Below are 19,692 nucleotides of genomic sequence, written 5' to 3' on the forward strand. Positions count from 1 at the left end.
CTGAGGCATGGGGAGAGGGTTGTATGAGCAATAAGTTAGAAAAGGTTAACTGGGGCCTGATAGGGTGAAAACATGAAATAGAGTCTCTCATATTATGGTCCTTAGTTGTAGCCAAACAAGAAAAATACGTTTCCCCAGGCCCCTACTGAGCTATGCATGTGTATATGCAAACCTCCACTGGTGGTCCTGATGGGGAGCTAGAGTTAAGAACCACTAACTGAAAAGATAATTTGGGAGGCAGTGTGACTAGGAGGAGGCAGAGGCTAGAGGCAAGGAATCCAGGTAGAAGACTTGCAAAACCCAGGGAGTGTTTGTGGGAAAAGAGCAGAGGAATCCAGTTTAAATTAGTGAGGAGAGGTTGGTAGAAATCTTATCTGCTAAATGTTGAGAATAAATCAGGACCCATAGGCTAGAAACTAGTTTCAGCAATCCTCTCTTTGGCCTTCCTGCTTCCAAGAATTTTTCCTTTCTCTTTTGGGACCACGAAATACAGCTTCCAACAGGTCTTCAGAGGTAGGATTACATAGTAATTATATATTACATATATATAATTTTGTATACAATATACTATTCTATACACCATATAGAGTCAAAGGACTTACCCTGTTTCATGAACCTTGGGTAAGTCCTTAAACCCTCTAAGTCTGTTTCCTCATCTGAAAAAGGGAAAAAACAGGAATAAATCTGTTGAGAGGATTGAACATGAAAACGCTTAAAGCACTTAGTTGAGTACCTGGCTGTGATAGTCAAGATGGATTATGTCATGCTACAGTAATGAAGAATCCCCAAATATCTGTGGTTTAAAGTGAGATTTACTTTTCAATCATGATACATGTCCACTGAGGGTCCGCGGGGGAACTCTGTCCATTGTAGTTACTCAGGGACCCAGGCGGACAGAGTAGCTACCATGTTGACTATTGTCCTTCTTTATGTCAAAGGGAAAGAGAATGCTAGAGGGTCTCACATTGACGATTAAATGTTTGACTCAGAAGAGGTACATGTCACTCCCACTGACAACTCATTGGCCAGTGCCAATCATTTGGCCTCACCCACTACAAGGGGGCTGGAAAGTGCAATTGACGGTGTACCCAGGAGATAGGAGAGACTGAAATATTAGGTAGGGTTTTATTATTGATATTTACTTATACTCTAAGATCTGCAATGTTAATTTTCTTCCTTCCTATACCCCCACCTCTTCCTTGAGCCCCCATTTCAGGGGGCTGCAATCCAATAACCACCTGTCTCCTGACTGGTAACAGCCCTTACGGTGCCCTCTTGTGGTACCTACAGCTATTTCATTAGCCCTCTGAGGGAACTTAATTTTGAGCCCTCCGGAGTGAAATTTACCCTAGCAGAGCTGTATATAATAGCATTACTTTTCGAGTTTGCCCTACTTTGTAGGCCCCATAAAAGCATGCAGGGTAAGCCCTTATATTGCAAGACCACACTTTCAGGAGTACCCTGTGAAATCTATCTTTTCTTCTTGGCAAGAGTATCCAAATTTCAAGTATTTAAAGGACCTGGGTACAAAACCCAACATTTTTTCACTGTTCACATCGTTTTTATTGGCTAGAAACTCCCCTTCTGTCTCCAATACCCTCTCCTTTCTAATAGTACATATTATGGATATAAATATTCATAGAGATTAAGCCAAAACCATTATGTGATTCCTGAAGGCCTGTCTGCAAACTCAATCGGAATAACAATCCTTAATTACAAGAATAATAGAGAAAAGTTGCTTCTGAAGGAACTATAATTTCACATTCCTAGTCTCCTATTGTGGCTTCTTAACTGGAGTCCTCAGACACCTGGCTACAACATTTCCATATTATTTGTTTCCTTTGTAATACCATGTATTGTATTATATGCATCTAAAAACATTAATTTGAGAAGGCATCCCAAACAGCCTCAGACTGCTAAAGAGTTGCTTGGCATGTTAAGAACAGCTGTAAAAAGTTCTAGGCGCTAGGGTGAGGTCTTACCACAGGGTGGTGCTATTGCTTTAAGAATAAGGAAGAGTAACGCCAGCTCCTTGAACAAGAATACAAATGATCTCAGGGAAGCTTGAGAACAAAGGGCTGATGTGACCACAGAAGGTTGTAATAGTCTTAGTCTTAAGGGAAAGTTTCAAATTCCAGTAGATAAAATTCAAGTCCATTAACTAAGATGTTATGATCTAGTATATAAAATGTGATTGGTTACGGGTTTGACTGTTTTAAAGTACATAACACAAAACCGCAAGATTTTGAGGACCTGTTAGCCAACCAATTCCCCAAACATTTCTTCTACACAGTAGTATAGGTTCTCTTCAACACACAGAAGGCTCACTGTGGTATCATTTTTCTTGTCTATGTTGTGAGGGTTTTCTTCTTCCTGTTAGCTCCATTCTGGATTTTTGTATGTAGACATCACACTTAATATGCACTGAATTCCTTCTAGATTGAATCATTTATTAGATATACACGGTAAGTTCAAAAGTAGAAATAAACTCCTGAATAGGAACTGAAAATCATATGATGGAAATTGCAGGAAGAATTCAAGGAAGGAACATTAAACAGCGGGTTATGCTGGCAAAAGCAACACATACTTGAAACAATTTGCTTTAAAAGAATTTGAGGAAGAAGGTGGTGGTGGGAAGTGGATGGTAGTATAGATGAAACAAGATGACCATGTTATCATTGTTAAAGCAAGGTGATAGGAAAGTGGGGGTTTATTTATTTTTGTATATGTTTGAAATTTTTCATTAAAAAAGAATATTAACATATACATAAAATAAAATGCTAAAGGACTGCGTAAGTGAATTTCTGGTGATCAGCGTCAGATGTGTGAGAATACACACCAAGCCACAGAATTAATGGAAGGGAAGGATGAATACTAATGTAGAGAAGGTTGTAAGACACAGGAAATGAATAAACTGGAGGAAAGTGTAATACAGAATTTATGCTACTCAATCCTCATGTAAGTTAAGCTCTTTTGGTGAGAAAAAGAATTTACAATATTTTTTTATCACACCTACAAGTCAGTTTTTTCATTTTGCTGAGGAAGACTCACCCTGAGCTAATATCTGTGCCAATCTTTCTCTGTTTTTTAGTATGCGGGCCACCAGCATAGCATGGCCGCTAAGAGAGCTGTATAGGTCTGCGCCTGGGAACCAAACCTGGGCCGCTGAAGCAGAGTGAGCTGAACTTAACCACTAGGCCACCAGGGCTGGCCCTAAAAGTCAGTTTTTATGAAAATTTAACTCTCCTGGCCTTTTGTTCGGGGGTAAGGGGATTTGTGAGTGGGTCAGCAAAGAACTAAACTCTTTCTTTTAGGAAACACTTTCTTTTCAGCATTTTTAGGCAAATGGGGCTTGAAGAAAGGTGGTCGTTCCAAATAGCTTTGTAAATTCTTCATGGCTTAAAAAGAGATGATTTAATTAGTTTATTTTTATTATCCATGGTCCTCTTGAAGATATTTGTTTTGAGAAATTTGTTTTCTCACCACTGACAAATGAGGAACTTTCCAGTTGTTACAAGTATATATCATTAGATTTAATATTTTTGAAAGGTTAAATGAAAACACTTTTTTTCCATGATTACTTCCATTTCTGCTCTAACCCATAACAGAAAAAAAATCTTTACTTTAGTTTTCCTTAGCACTCAGAAAACCCCTTGTGTTTTTACTTTTTGCAGGATAATGTAAAGAAGACATTTCTATTTTTAGTTTTACAATAAGTAGGAGTCAGAACTTACTTTCTGTCAATACAAGAATAACACTATCCTCTTGACTAAAAGAAATAATTTATTAATAGTCATACACTGCATTTTTACTTAAACCAAAAATAATCTATAACCCAATTACTAATTCAATCAGTTCATATGTGGGGGGTGGGGTAACATTTTGGATTACCTACAATTTAAGTCATCTCACTGGTAAACCAATTTTGTTTTCCTCCCATACTCTGTCCACCATTAAGGTTCAGCTATGGACTTGGAAGAAAGAGGATATGACTTAGAGGAAGTGGAAAGTCTAAATGTTGTCCCTCCTGTTTTAGTCAGGGTTCTCCAGAGAAACAGAACAACGGAATATATATAATTATATATAAAAGGAGATTTATTATAGGAATTGGCTCACATGATTATGGAGGCTGAGAAGTCCCACAATCTGCCATCTGCAAGTCAGAGACCAGGAAAGTCAGTGGTGTAATTCAGTTCAAGCCCAAAGGCTTGAAAATCAGGGGAGCCAATGGTGTAACCTCCAGTCCAACTCCAAAGGCCCAAGAACCAGGAGCACTGGTGTCTGATGTCTGAGGGCAGGAGAAGACAGATGTCACAGCTCAAGGAAACAGAGTAAATTTGGCCTTCTTTCTCTGCCTTTTTGTTCTATTCAGACTAGTAATGGATTGGACGATGCCCTCCGGCATCAGCGAGGGCAATCATCTTTACTGAGTTTACCAATTCAAATGCTAATCTCTTCTAGAAACACCATCACTGACAAACCCAGAAATAATGTTTTACCAGCTATCTGAGCATCATTTAGCCCGGTCAAGTTGACACATAAAATTAACTGTCATATGGCCCTAGGGGATTGTGGGGCAGGAGAAGGGAGACAGATTTAGGGGTGAGTATGAAATGGCCTAGTCTCCCCTCTCTGAGCTTTAGCCAGAATGGGACCATCCCTGGCAGAGGGCTTTGCCTCATTCCACATTTGGGGCTCCAGAGGGAGCTCCTACACCAACCTAGGGGCAGCCACAGCAAAGATCTTTGCGGCACAGCCTGATTGCACAGAAGGTAGGTCTAAGTTTAGTTTTCCTGAGCTGCCTTTGGTTTCCAGGCGGGAAAGATGGAAAATTCCTGCGTCTCTGAAAGGGCACACAGAAGGTTGGCCTGCTGTGGAGTCTGCTATGGCAAATAACTTAGGTGGGCATCGCAGGTCAGGACTAGACATAAGAAAGGCAGGCTCTTAGAGGAATCTTCAGCATCAGTTGAGAGCCAAGGCAAGGCTGAGCTATCTAGAGAGTGCCACCAGGTTCCAACCGAGCTGAGAGATACCACCATGAGGTATCCCACTGCTGACTTCAGCAGCGGGTAAATGCACAGGGATGAGACCAGTCACCCTTCAGCACTAGGGAGCACCCAGAACAGCTACTCAGTGGCAGAGAAAAGCACTGATCCAGAAGTCACCACAAAGATTTGAGAGCTTTGTCTCACTTCTGCTGTCATGAGAACATCTGGCTACTGCCCTTGCTCTACTACTTGACAAGTGGGGGCATATGAAGGAAATCAGATTAATTATACACCAAAAAAGAAAAAACTATGTGCTTTCTACACATCTGAGTGTAGTGTGAATATTTTTGAATCCTTATTTATACAGCCATAAGTAAATATGAACATTTTCTAGGCTTTTTCAAAAAAATCAGGACCGTATATAATGAAAAAATTAGTGAAAAAGTTCCTTTAGTGGTTTAATCATAGTTTAAGTTTATGATTTATATTGCCTCTACTTCACAAAAGGAGTTGAGATCATTTACAATAAAATAATGATAGCTAATGTTTATTGAATGATTCCTCTTTCCGCCAGGCACTGTTTTAAATGTTCTAAAGTATATCATTGAATCTACAAGGCAAGTGATTTGGATTATATCCATTTTATAGATGAGAGAAATGAAGCTCAGAGGGGGAGAGCAACTGGCCCAAGTTTTCCCAGCTAGGAAGTGGAAGAGCTGGGCTACAAGCCTACTTAGTCAGCCTCTAGAGCCTGTGTTTTTAACCACTGTGCTATTAAAATAAAAATTTAAATACCACAGGAAGAGAGGTAACAATTATGTTCAAAGATGGCTAACATAGTCTTCATAACCAAATGTTAAATTTAGCTTATTGTACCTCCAGGCCAATTAAAATAGACCTTTGTTTATCAGGTGACCAGAATTGAACTAAGAAGAATTTACAAAAAGTGATGTTGGACATTCTGCTCAACACTGTTTACAAGAATTTTGCAAAAGAGCCCAAGATAATAAAAATAGCTGCTAAATACCATAAAAGTAGCTTGAACTTTTTGCAATGTGTCAGGCATTGTGTCAAATACTCCACATGAATTATCTTCCCTAATGTTCCTAATAAATGCTCTGAAGGTGGGACTTTATCTTTATTTTACAGATAAGAAAACTAAGGCTCAGGGAAAGCTTGAGGCCCCATATAGTAAACAGCAGTGTTGGGATTTGATCCTGTATGCTTGACTGTCACATGATACTGCCTCCTGCGACTACACAACACCACGATGTTCATCACATGGTCACTGCCAGGATTCAGATGCTGGTACAGCCACACAGGTTACTTACAGTTCGCATCCCTTCTGATTGGTCAGTGCCCATGCTGTTACTTGTTGTCATACATTTCTAACACCATCTTTGTCAAGTTATGGTGAAAAGAGTAGGGCAAAATAATATCCTTTATTGTAGAGTCAAAATATGTTCTCAATCAGTAAAAGAGACTCCTGTTGTGAAACTTTGCACAAATGAAAATAGGAAAATAAAGATAAATTCCAAATATGAAAACTCATTATTCCAAATAATTTGAAATGGCCAAACTGGATGTTTTGGCAACTGGTGATTTTATGCAAGAAAAGTAATTGGTGATGAGTTAGCAGTCTGGTTAAAGATCAAGCCTTTTTTTTTTGGAATCAGTGATTCTGCCTGCAATGAGAGGGTCAGAAGAGAACAAATTATAACAAGGGTTGCTGTAGGTCACATTTTGTTTCTAAAGTGTGGTGTTAAGGGCTGGTGGCAGTGAGTATAAGTGCTAGGCCTAATGCTGGGACCAGAAGCAAATGATGGGCGAGTATAGGAAATAGGAATTTGGCCCAGGGAGAATGAGTGGGCAGTGAGGAAAGCCATCCTAGTAAGCTTGAGTCCAGAGAGAAGATCTGTAGTCAAAGCAGGTCCAAGCATGACCTGGTTGTCACAGGGCCAAGAAAACTAAAAACATCGAAGACATAGTAAATGCCTAAAGTTTTAACAGGAACATGAGTTTTTCCCCTGGGCCCCCTCAACTCATGGGACAGTCTTCAAGAGACAGCACAAGTGTGCTCTTTGTTCCTTCTTTGTCCCTTCCTCTGTCTTGTGGTTTAGAATGTGTGTATTGCCATCTTGGACCATGACGTCAAATCTACACAGAGAAGAGCAAAAAGATAGAGAGAACCTGGTCTCTGCACCTCCTGTGATGCACCATACCACCTCTGGGCCTCTGATATAGACTTTGACTTGGGAGGAACAAGTTTTGATGCTGTTTAATTCATATTATGTTGGTTATTGATCACCTGCTACTGAACCTAATTCTAATAAATACACCTCTTATCACAGGTGAAGTTCCCCAGGAAGCAGACCGAAATGGAGATCAGCATGCAGGAAGTATATTAAGGGGTGTTCTTGGAATCTGTAGTTGTGGAAGAGAAGGAAGCAGGATTGGGCAGAGGGAGATGAGCTGTGATGGAGTCACAGCAAAGGCCTCAGCTGACCTCACAAAGAGCTCTGACGCCGGTGTGGCCATTGAGAGTTGGCCTGAGTAGAGGTAAGTTGGCCCAGCCTTTATGTTCTCATGTAGATCAGTCACTGATTTGACCAGCCTATTATGGGCTGTCCCCAAGGAAGGGAGTATGCCCTTGGTTCAGGCAGATCTCTATGCTCAAGGTACTTTCCGAAGAGTGATACAGATGAAGTGTGTCAGCCAGCAGCACTTATACCAGGTTTGGGAATAAATCCTCTATCCCTGAAAGTGGATCTGGATGGTATAGCACAGTGTCCACTCTACCACTCAACTCTTTATTTTGAGATGATGTAGTTTTAACTAAGTTATTGTTGGTTTAAAGAGTGATACCCTATCAATTCTATCAACAATTCTGCCCATGATATATATAGAATTATATGTGTGTATATATATAGAATTACCAATAATTCTATCAGTTATAATACATTCACTTGCAAGTAACAGAATATCTAACTTAAAGAAAAGGGGTGAGCTTGCAGGAAAGGATCTCAAAGTCATCCACATTTGGATGTAAATGGCAGATGGGCATAGAATATTTACCCTTTTTGGAAATAATTTCATTTCATAATGAGACCAAAGCCTTAAGCCAAAGACATGAATCTCAAATTATAGGGGTAGTCACTTTACAGGAACTGAAGAAATCTCATAGAAACTCTTGCCTTTTTAAAGACCAGGCTGCAACTGTGGGCCCTTGCACCATCCATGAGTCCTGCAGAGTGGACAGCTCTCTTGACAAGAAGACAGAGATTCAGGAGGCTTAGTGAGACAAGCTAGAATCCTGCACCATCTCATCTTCCATATCTATAGCACCCTGTGTTGCAGACCTGCCAAACTATTGTTTAACCCACATCTGCTCGCTCTTGACATGGAACACTGGTTACTATTGTTTTTCCCTTCGCCTTGATATTCTTTCTTTCTGTAGTGGATATTCTCTGTTAGTGGCCACACAACAACATCAAATATTTTCTCTCATTTTAGTAATTTTCCATATTATGAGTATGACTTTCTCAGAAAACTTGCATGGTCAGATTCCCTTAAAGCTAGGGTGCAAATGTGTGACCGATCTTCTATTAATCGTTATGTGTCCACATGGTCAGATTTCTCCAAGTGCAGTGTGTGAGGAGGTGGCCACAGAAAGCAAGACTGATCTTTTGGCATAAGTGGTGTCAGAAGTGTCAGGTTCTACTAGTAACAGGACTTCTGGCACTAGCTCCTGAGTATCATAAGTACTAAATAACAGTGGCAGTAATGTACTCAGAAAAGCCTCCCCCACCCCAAAGTGTGTCTGGATACTGTCTTTGACGATGTGCCCTCAGAGTCTGGCCCCTCATCCTCCAAGCAAGTCTGTGAACTATCTGTTATCCTTTAACAAGTTCTCTTTCTTTTTCTTTTTTTTTTTGCTTAAACTATCTAGAGAGGATTCTATTGTTGGCAGCTAAGTCCCCAACCAGTATACCCCTGAAAGGCAAATGCAGTAAACAAAAACCCATATCAGCCAATCCCACCTTATGTGTATTAATAATACTCTGGAATTTTCACTTGTTAATATCCTGACTTCTGCTTTAAATCTATAGCCTTAAATTTGCATCTCATGTCTTATAGTCACTTTCTCTTTTCTATAGGGAAACAAAGAATATTAGCTGAATGACATCATTCAATGGCCCACATCATAGCGAAAATGATATTTCATGGTGTCAACAGAATATGCCTCAGCTTCACAACAAAGCTTTGTAATAGTATGAGAGCTTCGTTCTCTTTTCCTCTTGTTTCTGATCTGTTTTGTTTATAAGGCAAATGAAACTGCTAAGAGAAACATCAAAGACAAGGTATATTACAAATCCAAAATTGCAGCCATGGTCTTATCATATAAAATCTTATCATATAAACTCTTGACTGGAAATGTCATTTATGGTCAAACCAGATATCAAGGACTTGAATACCCTTCCCCTAAGTGAGTATTTCCCTGAAATGTTTTTAACCTTAATAGCAATTACTACTTCTAGCCTGATACCTGGCCCACAGGGAGACCTCATGACTCTCCAGCCTTTCATGATTTAACTGAGATTGATTTTGAGATGGGGCAATGTTGTTGGGATTAGCCTTTTGAGAATATTTTCTGAAGTTTTCTCTTTTCAGAATTGCTCTAGGAGTGATATTGTGAACATTCACCATTGATATATGCTTTTGCTGCCATTGTTGTTTACATAAGTACTCAAAATTTTGAAGGGACTTGGAATGCCAGGTTTATATATTTTTAATTTAATGTTTTATAAATTTAAGTCAAAAGTTCCATATTTTCATCATCTTTAGGTTTTCAACGAAGAATTATAATAGGAGAATCTATATTTATGATCTATAGTAGATTGGATTAATTCCCTCATTTCCTCATTCATCCCTATATCCATGCCCTTTGCCACCTAACTTTGCAATTCCTCCCTCTAATGAAGGTTTTCTTAACCTCAACACTATTAACATTTTTGGCTGGGTAATTCTCTGCTGAGCGGAGTTTTCTTGTGCATTGTAGGATGTTTGGCAGCATCCCTGGCCTCTGCCTATAAGAAGCCAGTATCACTTCCCACTCCCTGCAGTGTTGACAACCAAAAATGCCTCCAGACATTGCCACTCTCCTCCCCTGGATGTGTGTGTGGGGTGGTAGTGGTGGTGGTGGTGCAAAATTGCCTTCATTTCAGAGTCACTTCTCTAAAGGTGGGTGGCTCTCCCACTAATTTTGGTCCCAGCTAATGTGACTTTCCTTGGCCCCGGAGGAGCTTGAAATACACTTATAGTGAAGCTTGCTCTCTTGTGCATTTTCCATTGCTATAAGTAGATTGTCTCCAGGGCAGCTGCTCCCTCTTCAGCCTGGGCCTTAAAATGAGATATGTGGAGCACAGCCACCTCAGCTGATCCAAAGAAGTGTGAAGTAAAGGGACCCCAGCTACCACAGCCTGAAGAAGAGCTGCCTCATCCGACCTCAGACATGTGAGGAATAAATGCTATATGCATCTTGTATTCCACTGAGATTTTATGGTTGTTACACAGCAAAAGCTGACTGATACAGACCCCCTAGCAAAAGTAAAGTATATCCAACTCTTAATTATATTGAATTGGATTTTCCAGTTGCTTTATGTCTTGAGACTGTCCCTCACTCCTTGTTTCCTTTCCCTGATTGTACGCCATCTTCTGTGTCAAAGATGTTTCTGCTTCCTACCAAACTAATTCATTCAGCTGTCTTCTGAGAGCTACCTGTGACCACCTGGCCAACTACCCAAAATGAACGTAGGTGATGAATCTGGATTATTTGTCTTTATATTGTTGAATTTTATAGAGGTTCTTTATATGCTCAGGATACAAGTCCTTTGTCAGATATATGAATTGCAAATATTTTGTCCGAATTTGTAGCTTCTTTTCTTCATTCTTTTAACAGTGTCTCTTGATGATCCAAAAGTTTTAATTTTGATGAATCTATCACTCTTTTCTTTTATGGTTAGTGCCTTTGTTAGGTCTAAGAAAGCTTTGCTCAGATTGCAAAGATATTCTCCTACATTTTCTTCTTTATAGTTAAAGTTTTAGTGTTTAGCTTTTGTAGTTTAGCTTTTATATCAGGGTTATGATCTATCTTGGATTAATTTTGTGAATGGTGTGAGTTGTGGGTCAAGATTAATTTTCATCTATGTAAATGCCCAGTTGTTCCCTCAGCATTTGTTGAAAAGACTTTTCTTTCCCCATTTAATTTCCTTGGGTACTTTGTCATAAATCAATTGACAGTGTATGTGTGGGTCTATTTCGGGACTCAATTCTGTTCCACTCATCTATTAGTATATCTTAACGCCAATACTATGCTGTCTTGATTATTAAAATTTTAGTAAATGTTAACATATTTTATCTTATTGAAAAAAGTAGGGCATGAACTATATAATATAAGATTAGAACCATTTTTTAAAGGCATAAAAGTGATTGGAAAGAAACAAAATCAGATGAATAGATCTTGTCATTGTTAGGACTTTGGATGATTTTTTTCTTCTTCCTGCTTTTCTTTATTCTGTATTCTCTACAATAAGTTTATATTACTTTCATAATTGGGAGAAAAATTTTATTTTAAAAGATTTTCTGCTTCCCTCTGGTTAGCCAAAAGTCAGTTACAGTACTAGGTTTTTTACTGGATAGTTACTTTTCAGGCTGCCGGGTGCTCCAAATTCTAGATGCTCTGCTAACTTCAAGAACCTCTAAGGTGATTCCCCCAGGGACTGAGGTTGGGATTCAGGTGGGCTTCAGGCTTCTGTTCTGCCTAACATATTCTTGAGAGATGACTTCTGGGTTTAAACAAAGCTTAAAGATTTAAAATTTGAGGTAGCAAAGAAAGAGGAAGGAGGAAATCCATTCCAGAGCAGATATTTCAACTGAAAGTTGAATGCACACCAGGAAACACTATTATAATTGGATACTTCAGCCTTATTCCTTCTGAATTTCTAAAGCTTAGGAGGCATGAAATGCATTATGAAAAATGCTTCTTTCTGTGTTTAGTTTGGAACCTGGATAGGGGAAATAGAATTCTGTAACTAAGAATGCCTCTCTGCATCTTCTCAATAGCAGTCTCTAGTCCTTGAGTTTTCATGGTGGGCTATGCTGTCCCTGCCACTCTGGCTGTGCATTATTCCTCTCTCAACCAGACCTCTTTATTTACTCCTAAGGAGTTAGCCTTTATCTTGATAATCCTGATAATCCCAAGTTACTCCACCCAGACCTTTGCCTTTGTCCCCTCCTTGTATACTGCACAGTTAGTTATTTCTACTAGAGCTTGCTCTGCTACCATGACTCCCTACCCTCCTACAGTTCCATCCTTGACAGTGCTAGCTTCCAGAATAAGATTGTGCTACAAGGCCATGTAATATAGCCAACTATGGTACAGCTATAGTCTGTCATAGTATGGCAAGGAAATAAATTGGGTGGGGGTGAGAAGGGGAGAAGAATTAGTAAAAAAAAAAATCAATAGAAACTGCAATCTTATAGAGAATCTGACAAATCAGGACAGCTTGCTTCTAAAAAGCATCACATTTCAGGACGATCTCATCTGGAACAGTGAGAACAAAGATACGGCTTTAGAAATATAAAGCAATAAAGTAGAATGTCATATAAGGGTGGATCATGTAGGGAAAATTTATGAAAGACTGAAATGTCTGGGTGTCTTCAATGGAAACTTAGGCTTTGTTTAGCACATATCCTTACAGGTTACCTGATTTGATGAGGTTTGCACCTTTCATTGCCTTTGAGCTATTTTACAACTGTAAATTTAGACAGTTGATAGTAAAGCAAATGATTCTTGCTCATAATATGCAAATTAATTGTGTTCAATGGAGGGACAATTGATTTCCCCATCCTTGTCCCCCACAAAAGCACACAGCTCCGCAAAGCCACTTTTGTCCATGGCTAAGTACCAAATTATTATTTTGAGTGAGGAACAAAAACAAGGGATGACTTATTCCACCATGATGCTGATGTCACTCTCCTGTGATGGTTTACATGGTTCCTGGATCCCATGTTTTCTATTTTTTAGGTTTATTTTTTATGAAGAGATTGATGGTTGCCTACCTGCCTAATATTAATTATTCTCTATGTCTAAGGAGAATCCCAATTTATTTGTGGGTGGCAGTGAGTCCAGCCCAAACTCATATTTCTCAGCCCACCTTATAGATAAATATGGCCATGTGACACAGTTCTGATTGTTGAAATATAAGCAGAAGCTGTTGGGTGAGGCTTCCTAAAAAAGTTCTTAAGAAGGTTAGGGTATAGGCAGTCTCAGCTGGTTTGCACATTGTGCCCTTTGCCTTTCCCTTTCTTCCTGGATGGGATGAAGAAGTGAGTCCTCCCATTGGAAGAGAATATATAAGTCACATGGACTTAATAATTTAGGTCTCTATAATTTAAAATTTCTCATTGTAAATTAAGAAGCTAGCATTCTGGTTCATATATTAGACTCCATGGACCTATTTAATTGGTGTTCACCTTGAGAGATAAACCCAATCTTGGTATATTTTCAAACTAATTTTCTTAGACTGCAAGATTGAGGAAGACTGTGATAAATTCATCACTTAGTGAGGCTTCTTAGGCATTAGACACCACCAGCCTCCCCCAGCAACATCCTGCACACATCAAGTTTTCTTTTGAACTTCTACAGATTATATATCCTCTATATTTGTACTGACAATACATAAATGCTCCACTGAACAAAGAATGGAATCTGACTCAAAGGCAACCCATGAGGAAGCACAAAAGCTTTCTTCTTCACAAAGCTACTCTATATTGGCTAATGATTTATTCAACCAATCATATTCTCTCTTGGGGAATTTGAAGGTGAGGCATCTACAGAGGGATGCAGATGATAGAGAAACACAGTAACAGAGAGGAATGCAGAGAAAACTGTAAAACTAAAAGCCATGAGGTAGGGAATCATGAATAAGCATAAATGATGAGTAAACTGAAATAATAGGTTGCATGAGTTGTGTCATATCCTGATAATGATCCATTTCTCTATGAAATTTGCCAAGACTACTTAGTTCCGTGTTTGTTATTTCCTCCTCCATCTTTACAGTCTATTACCTGAGATAATCTGAGTGGGCCTACGTGCCTTGCAACTTGAAAGCAACTAGTGTAATTATTTCCCAAATCTGTTTCCTCATTTCCATCATCGCTGCTTGCTCAGATGAAGCTTTCATTCTTACTCACATAGATGACTGGAATAATAATTTATAGCATCCCAGCTTTTACTCTTCCCTCATGTAACCTTTCTGAAACACAGATCTTCTCTCTCTGTCTTCATGAATAATGCATATGTGAGCAATGGCATGTCATATGACAGTGCTTCATGGATATAAAACAGTTCCACTCTGTCCCTGTGCACGTGCCCTGGAGGTTGAGAGTTAGAGGAGCCTTATTATACCCTTTAAGGAGGGAACTGTGGCCCAGAATTCCCTTTGCCTCAAGATGGCGGCACCAACCCGCTACGCAGAACCCATTGTGGAGTTCCGAGTCCACCTCTCTGTGACTTTTAGTTAGGTGGTGTGTGGCTGAGAGAAGGCTGGAATATGTTTCTTTCACTAAATGGTAACTTGTGGCAGTGTTGTTCCTTGACCAGTTTTCTTCACTCTCATAACTTTTAAGAGAAGACATTTGATAGCTTTAGATTTAAGACCACATTTTCTGGAAATATATATTTGATCATAAGCAGTTATAAAATTTCTGAGTATACCACATTGAGGATTGATGGAGTAGAAGTGTAGGTATCCTGGAACCAGATTGCAGGGTTCAAATTCTGGCTGTGCCACTAACTAGTTGTATGACTCTGGGCAAGTTAATTCGTCTGTGAAAGAGAGATGCTTTCTAGAGTTATTGTGAGGATGAAATGTGTTAAACTGTGCTAAGTACTTATAATAGTACCTGGCATGTGGTAGTCTCTCAGAAAGTTTTTGATGACGTTATTTATGTTGTGGAAAGAATATTTTACCAACTCTTTCAATAATTATATCCTCTCCCCCCCAGCCCCTCGCAAAACCTAGATATGTACACAGGAGCCCTCAAAACTCTCTGGCAGTCATAGCCTTTTGAAACTTCACTTAGATACATGCTGAGTGCTTTGATTAGTCAATCTTTGAGAAATCTCCATATTTTTATTATGCAATTCAAATCCTGATCGTGTCCCTATGGGAAAGAATGGTCTCTTCTAAACCTTATGAAGTGGAAACTCCCTGGCCATGATATTTGCTTTTTTTGAGGGAACACCATCTGTTATAATTGGATATACTTTTTCAATAAATGAGGGTTTAATTTTCCATGTGGAAAGAGGACGACTGATGAACTGAATGTTACATCAGTCAGAAGTAACTTTTAAAAACTATAATTAAAAGGTATAACTTTAAATTTTAAATCATTCATTTGAAAGCAAAGGAGATTTCTGAAAAACAAAACTGTAAAACATTGTAAGATCTAAGATGAGATGTGTGTTGGTTATTAAACTACTGTCCCTCACCTTCAAACCGATCCTTCTCTGTTTGGCTTTGTGATGCTGAGGCTGGGATTATGCAAACCCCATTACTCCTTTGCCAGCTGGACCCCTGTTAGGCCTCATCAGTAGGGGGTTCTGGATGGAGACTGGAAGGCTGGAGGAAGCAGAAGGGCCTGGCTTCTTCCTGTCTGCTTCCTATTCCTCTCCCATCACCCCAGCAAAGGCTCTTCACCTCTAGTGCAGTGCTTCCATTAGGTACAGTTGATACTAGTTTGCAATTTTCCCAACACTCCCAGAACCAGCTCCATTGCACTCCTCCAGAGACACCAACCCAGCTAGCTCGTGTCCCTTCCTCAGGGGTCTCAGTTCAACTCTGTGGTCCTTCTTGCAAGCATTCGGAGCCCCATAAACTGCCAAGCAGCAGCCCCTCCTCAGAGGTCTGAGTCCCAGCCCTAAAAGACTCCTCCTTCAAGCTTCTAAGATTTAATTTCCAAACTCTTCCCTTTGTTCCCCCAGCCCTGATGGTGATAGCTGCTTTCTCCAATATCCATCTCAACATTACGTTCCGTGCTCCCTGTTAGCCTTGTCGGTTCTCCAACATCTGTTAACAAATTTTTATATTAAATATGTGACAAGATGTTATGTAAGTTATCATCAGTAAACTTCCCAGGCCACGTGTGCATTTATTTATTGTCCATCTGTGTTTCTGTTTATCTGCTTATCTTTCTATGTAGCTGGTCAGTATATTTTTATCAAAAATTTTACGTGTTTTGTGGAGACTACTTGATAGTTTGACTTAGTGTAAACAATTCTCTTCATCTTATGGTTTGAAATACACCTCGGGCCCCATCATTTCTTTCTCATGAGCCTGTTGTCTACTAAAATTTCCACTATCAGGAGAATCATCCTTTTACGATGAGTTTTTCATCTCTGGAGATCCTCTTAAAATGCAGATACTCAGAGGGTAGAGTATGGTGTCATTTATAATATAACAGAGGTTAGTGGATTGTATTGGAACACAGCGCATTGTAAGTCTCCATTAACTAGCCTATGAGTCCTTGTCCTCCATGTCCTCTTGTATCCTCAGGACCTTCTTGGTAACTTGTGGACATTATGCCCTCAATGAGTAAAATGCATGAGGCAATTGAGGTGGGGAAGACTTGGTGGGGAGGAGGCAATGTTTGAGTGTGGTGACCTCATAGCCAGGAGGCAGCCTAAGACCAATGGCTCCCTGAAAACGGTCAAGGAGCAGAGAAATGGCAGGAAAGAATGTTGAGGATAAATTTTGCTTATTTCAAAAGTCTTACCTCAGGCTGGCTCCCAGAGGCAGAGATTGTTCTTAAAACAATTTAAGTTGGCAAAAAATCATCTTTTCTGGGAACTGTGATACGAAATTATTGCTTGAATCATGGTATTGACCTCCTTCTTCCTCTGTTCTATCCCATCTATATTAATGTAAAATTAGTCATAAGATCAGATTTACAGAGAATCACTTACCTAGGCAAACTCAGGTTCTGGAACAAATCATAGATTAAGAAATTGCTTTTCTTTTGCAATCCCCTTTCTCACTTCAGGCAAGATTAGTTTTCCTTAAGCGGCTGTTGGGGTGGGGAACTGACAAAGACTTACTCACTTAGTCCCTGTTATTCCTGTCTCTCATTTATTAGGTTTCCAGCACTGACACTTTTCATCAACCTTTCTCTTTTATCCTTTTCTCCAAAAATTGTCAGAGAAATGTTTATCTGTATCAATATTTATGTCCAAATCTTTATTTCTTTTTTTCTCATCAAAGCTGTTCTTGCAGAGGGATTCTTTGTATGCTAAGCAGGATTGTAGAAGATTTAGAAAACCAAATGAAAAGATGGATGAAAGAGAGTGACATTGGCATCATGGTGGAATAAGTCATCCCTTGCTTTTATTCCTTACTCAAAACAATAATTTGGTATTTAACTATGGACAAAAGTGCCTTTGTGGCAGCTGTGGGATCCAGCACCATGTGCCAAGAGACCCTGGAGTAGTCTCACTCACTTGTGCATTGGGTAATAGGCATACCGACTTAGGTTCCAGCTGTGGACTCTGCAGTGGCCTGTGAACTGTCTCCCTCTTGGGCACAGTCTGGGAACCCCCCAAAAACACTGTCTTAGACAATACCCACAGATGAAAGAGCCTTTGTAGAAGTCCAGGTCTCCAGAGGAGACGTTTCAACATGCTGTTGGAACAAAAAATATGAGTTGGGACACATTGGAGTAGATAAGAGAAACAGCTTGACTTGATATGCATCATCCCACCCCCAAGGTGGCACAGCTCAGGGCCAAGAAAGATCTTCTGTGGGAGACCAGCCCATGATTTATTCTGTGGAGGAAAGGGAGAATGTTTGAGTGAATACTGGCTTCCCCAGCTGTGTGGGACACTGCCAGAAGGGATCATTTCTCTCTTATCCCATCCAGAGTACTGAATCATGGGATGTAAGATGGGTGGGAAGAGTCTGGGAGAGTTGCAGATAGGACTGTTGGAGGTCATTAAAGGGGCACAGATCTTACTAACTTTATTACAGACTCCATCAAGATGCCTGCCCATGAACCACTGGGAATGCCACAGCCGCAGATGCCCTCAACTGGCCCATGGTTACCCCCATAACTCTATGAGCCTTGCCCATACACTCCCACCCTCTGACAGGCTCCCAATGGCAGTGGTGAGAATGAGCTTTGGCAGATGGCTCCTAAGCATGTGCAGAAAGCTGGCCTGAATCTGAGCACCAGGTAGAGACCACAAACTTGAGCTTTAGTGCTGCCTTTGGGAAAACAAAAGAGAGGCTGTTGGCACTTGGCCTGGTGTGTTTCAGGATTGAGGGAAGGCATATAAGCTTAAGAATCCTGCCACAAGCGGGAGCAAGAAGCATGGAACAGGTGTATCTATAGAAGATTTGAGAAAGCCTCAGAATCACTAGTAGGGCTGAAGGAAGGTATTTCTGTCCCGCAGGCAGTTGATAAAGACAGAAGAGGTGGCTGCTACTTCAAATGCAAGGACAGCAATGCAAAACTTCAAGCAACATGAAAAGTCAAGGAAACATGATACCACCAAAGGGTCATAACAGTCTTTCAGCAACTGGCCCCAAAGACATGGAGACCTCCAATTTAAAGAATTAAAATAGCTATTTTAAGGAAACTCAACAAGCTGCAACAAAAGCACAGAAAGACAATTCAATGAAATCAGGAAAAAATACATGAACAAAAAGCAATAGAAATCATAAAAAAGAACCAAACAGAAAATTCTGGAGCTGAAGAATACAATGAAAGAAATTTTTTAAAAAATCCAACAGACAGCATTCACATCAGAATGGATCAAGCAAAAGAAAAAATATATGAGATAGAAAACAGGACTTTGAAGTTACACAGAGAACAGAGGGAAAAAATGAAGAAGAGTGATGAAAGCCTATGTAATCTACGGGATGCCATTAAAAGAATTAACTTGTGAATTAATGGAGTTCCAGAAGGAAAAGAGAGGAGAAAGGGGTAGAAACCTTGTAAAGAAATATCGCAAAGAACTTTTCAAATCTGGGGAGTTGTTTGGATATCTAAATTTGTGAAGGTCATAGGACATCAAAAAACATTTAAAGAGATCCTCTCCAAGATACTATAATAAAACTGTCAAAAATCAAAAATAGAAAGAATCTTAAAAGCAGTAAGAGAAAAAGATCTTGTAACTTAAAAGGGAACAACCATAACGCTATCAGTGGGTTTCTCAGCAGAGACCTTATAGGCTAGAGGGAGTGAGGTGATATATTCAAAATGCTGAAATAAAAATTCCTGCCAACCAAGAATACTTTACCTGACAAAGTTGTCCTTCAGACATGAAGGAGCAGTAATGACTTCCCAAGAGAAACAAAAGCTGAGAGAATTCATCACCACTAGACCTGTCTTACAAAAAATGCTGAAAGGGGTGCTTCAAGCTGAAGTGAAAGGACATCAATTAGTAACATGAAAACATATGAAAATATAAAACACACTGGTAAAGGTAAGTATATAGTCAAATTCGGAACATTCTAATACTGTAATTTGGTGGAGTATTAACCATTTAACTCTAGTATAAAGGTTAAAGGACAAGAGTATTAAAAATAACTATAGCTACAATATTTTGATAATGAATCAACATAAAAAGAAATAAATTGTGACA

At 39.6% G+C, this 19,692-nt stretch overlaps 1 protein-coding gene across 3 annotated transcripts in view; it reads left to right on the forward strand.

Moving 5' to 3' along the window:
• Positions 1–19,692, forward strand: part of IL33 (interleukin 33) — a 158,166-nt gene that overhangs the window by 16,007 nt on the left and 122,467 nt on the right. For all 3 annotated transcript variants that reach the window (XM_070248335.1, XM_070248311.1, XM_070248322.1), the window contains exon 2: positions 7,340–7,547. The gene's annotated coding sequence lies outside the window, so the exon portion shown is untranslated. The remainder of the gene's footprint in view (positions 1–7,339; positions 7,548–19,692) is intronic.

This window comes from Equus caballus, chromosome 23, assembly GCF_041296265.1.
Source record: "Equus caballus isolate H_3958 breed thoroughbred chromosome 23, TB-T2T, whole genome shotgun sequence".
NCBI classification, from domain to species: Eukaryota; Metazoa; Chordata; class Mammalia; order Perissodactyla; family Equidae; genus Equus; species Equus caballus.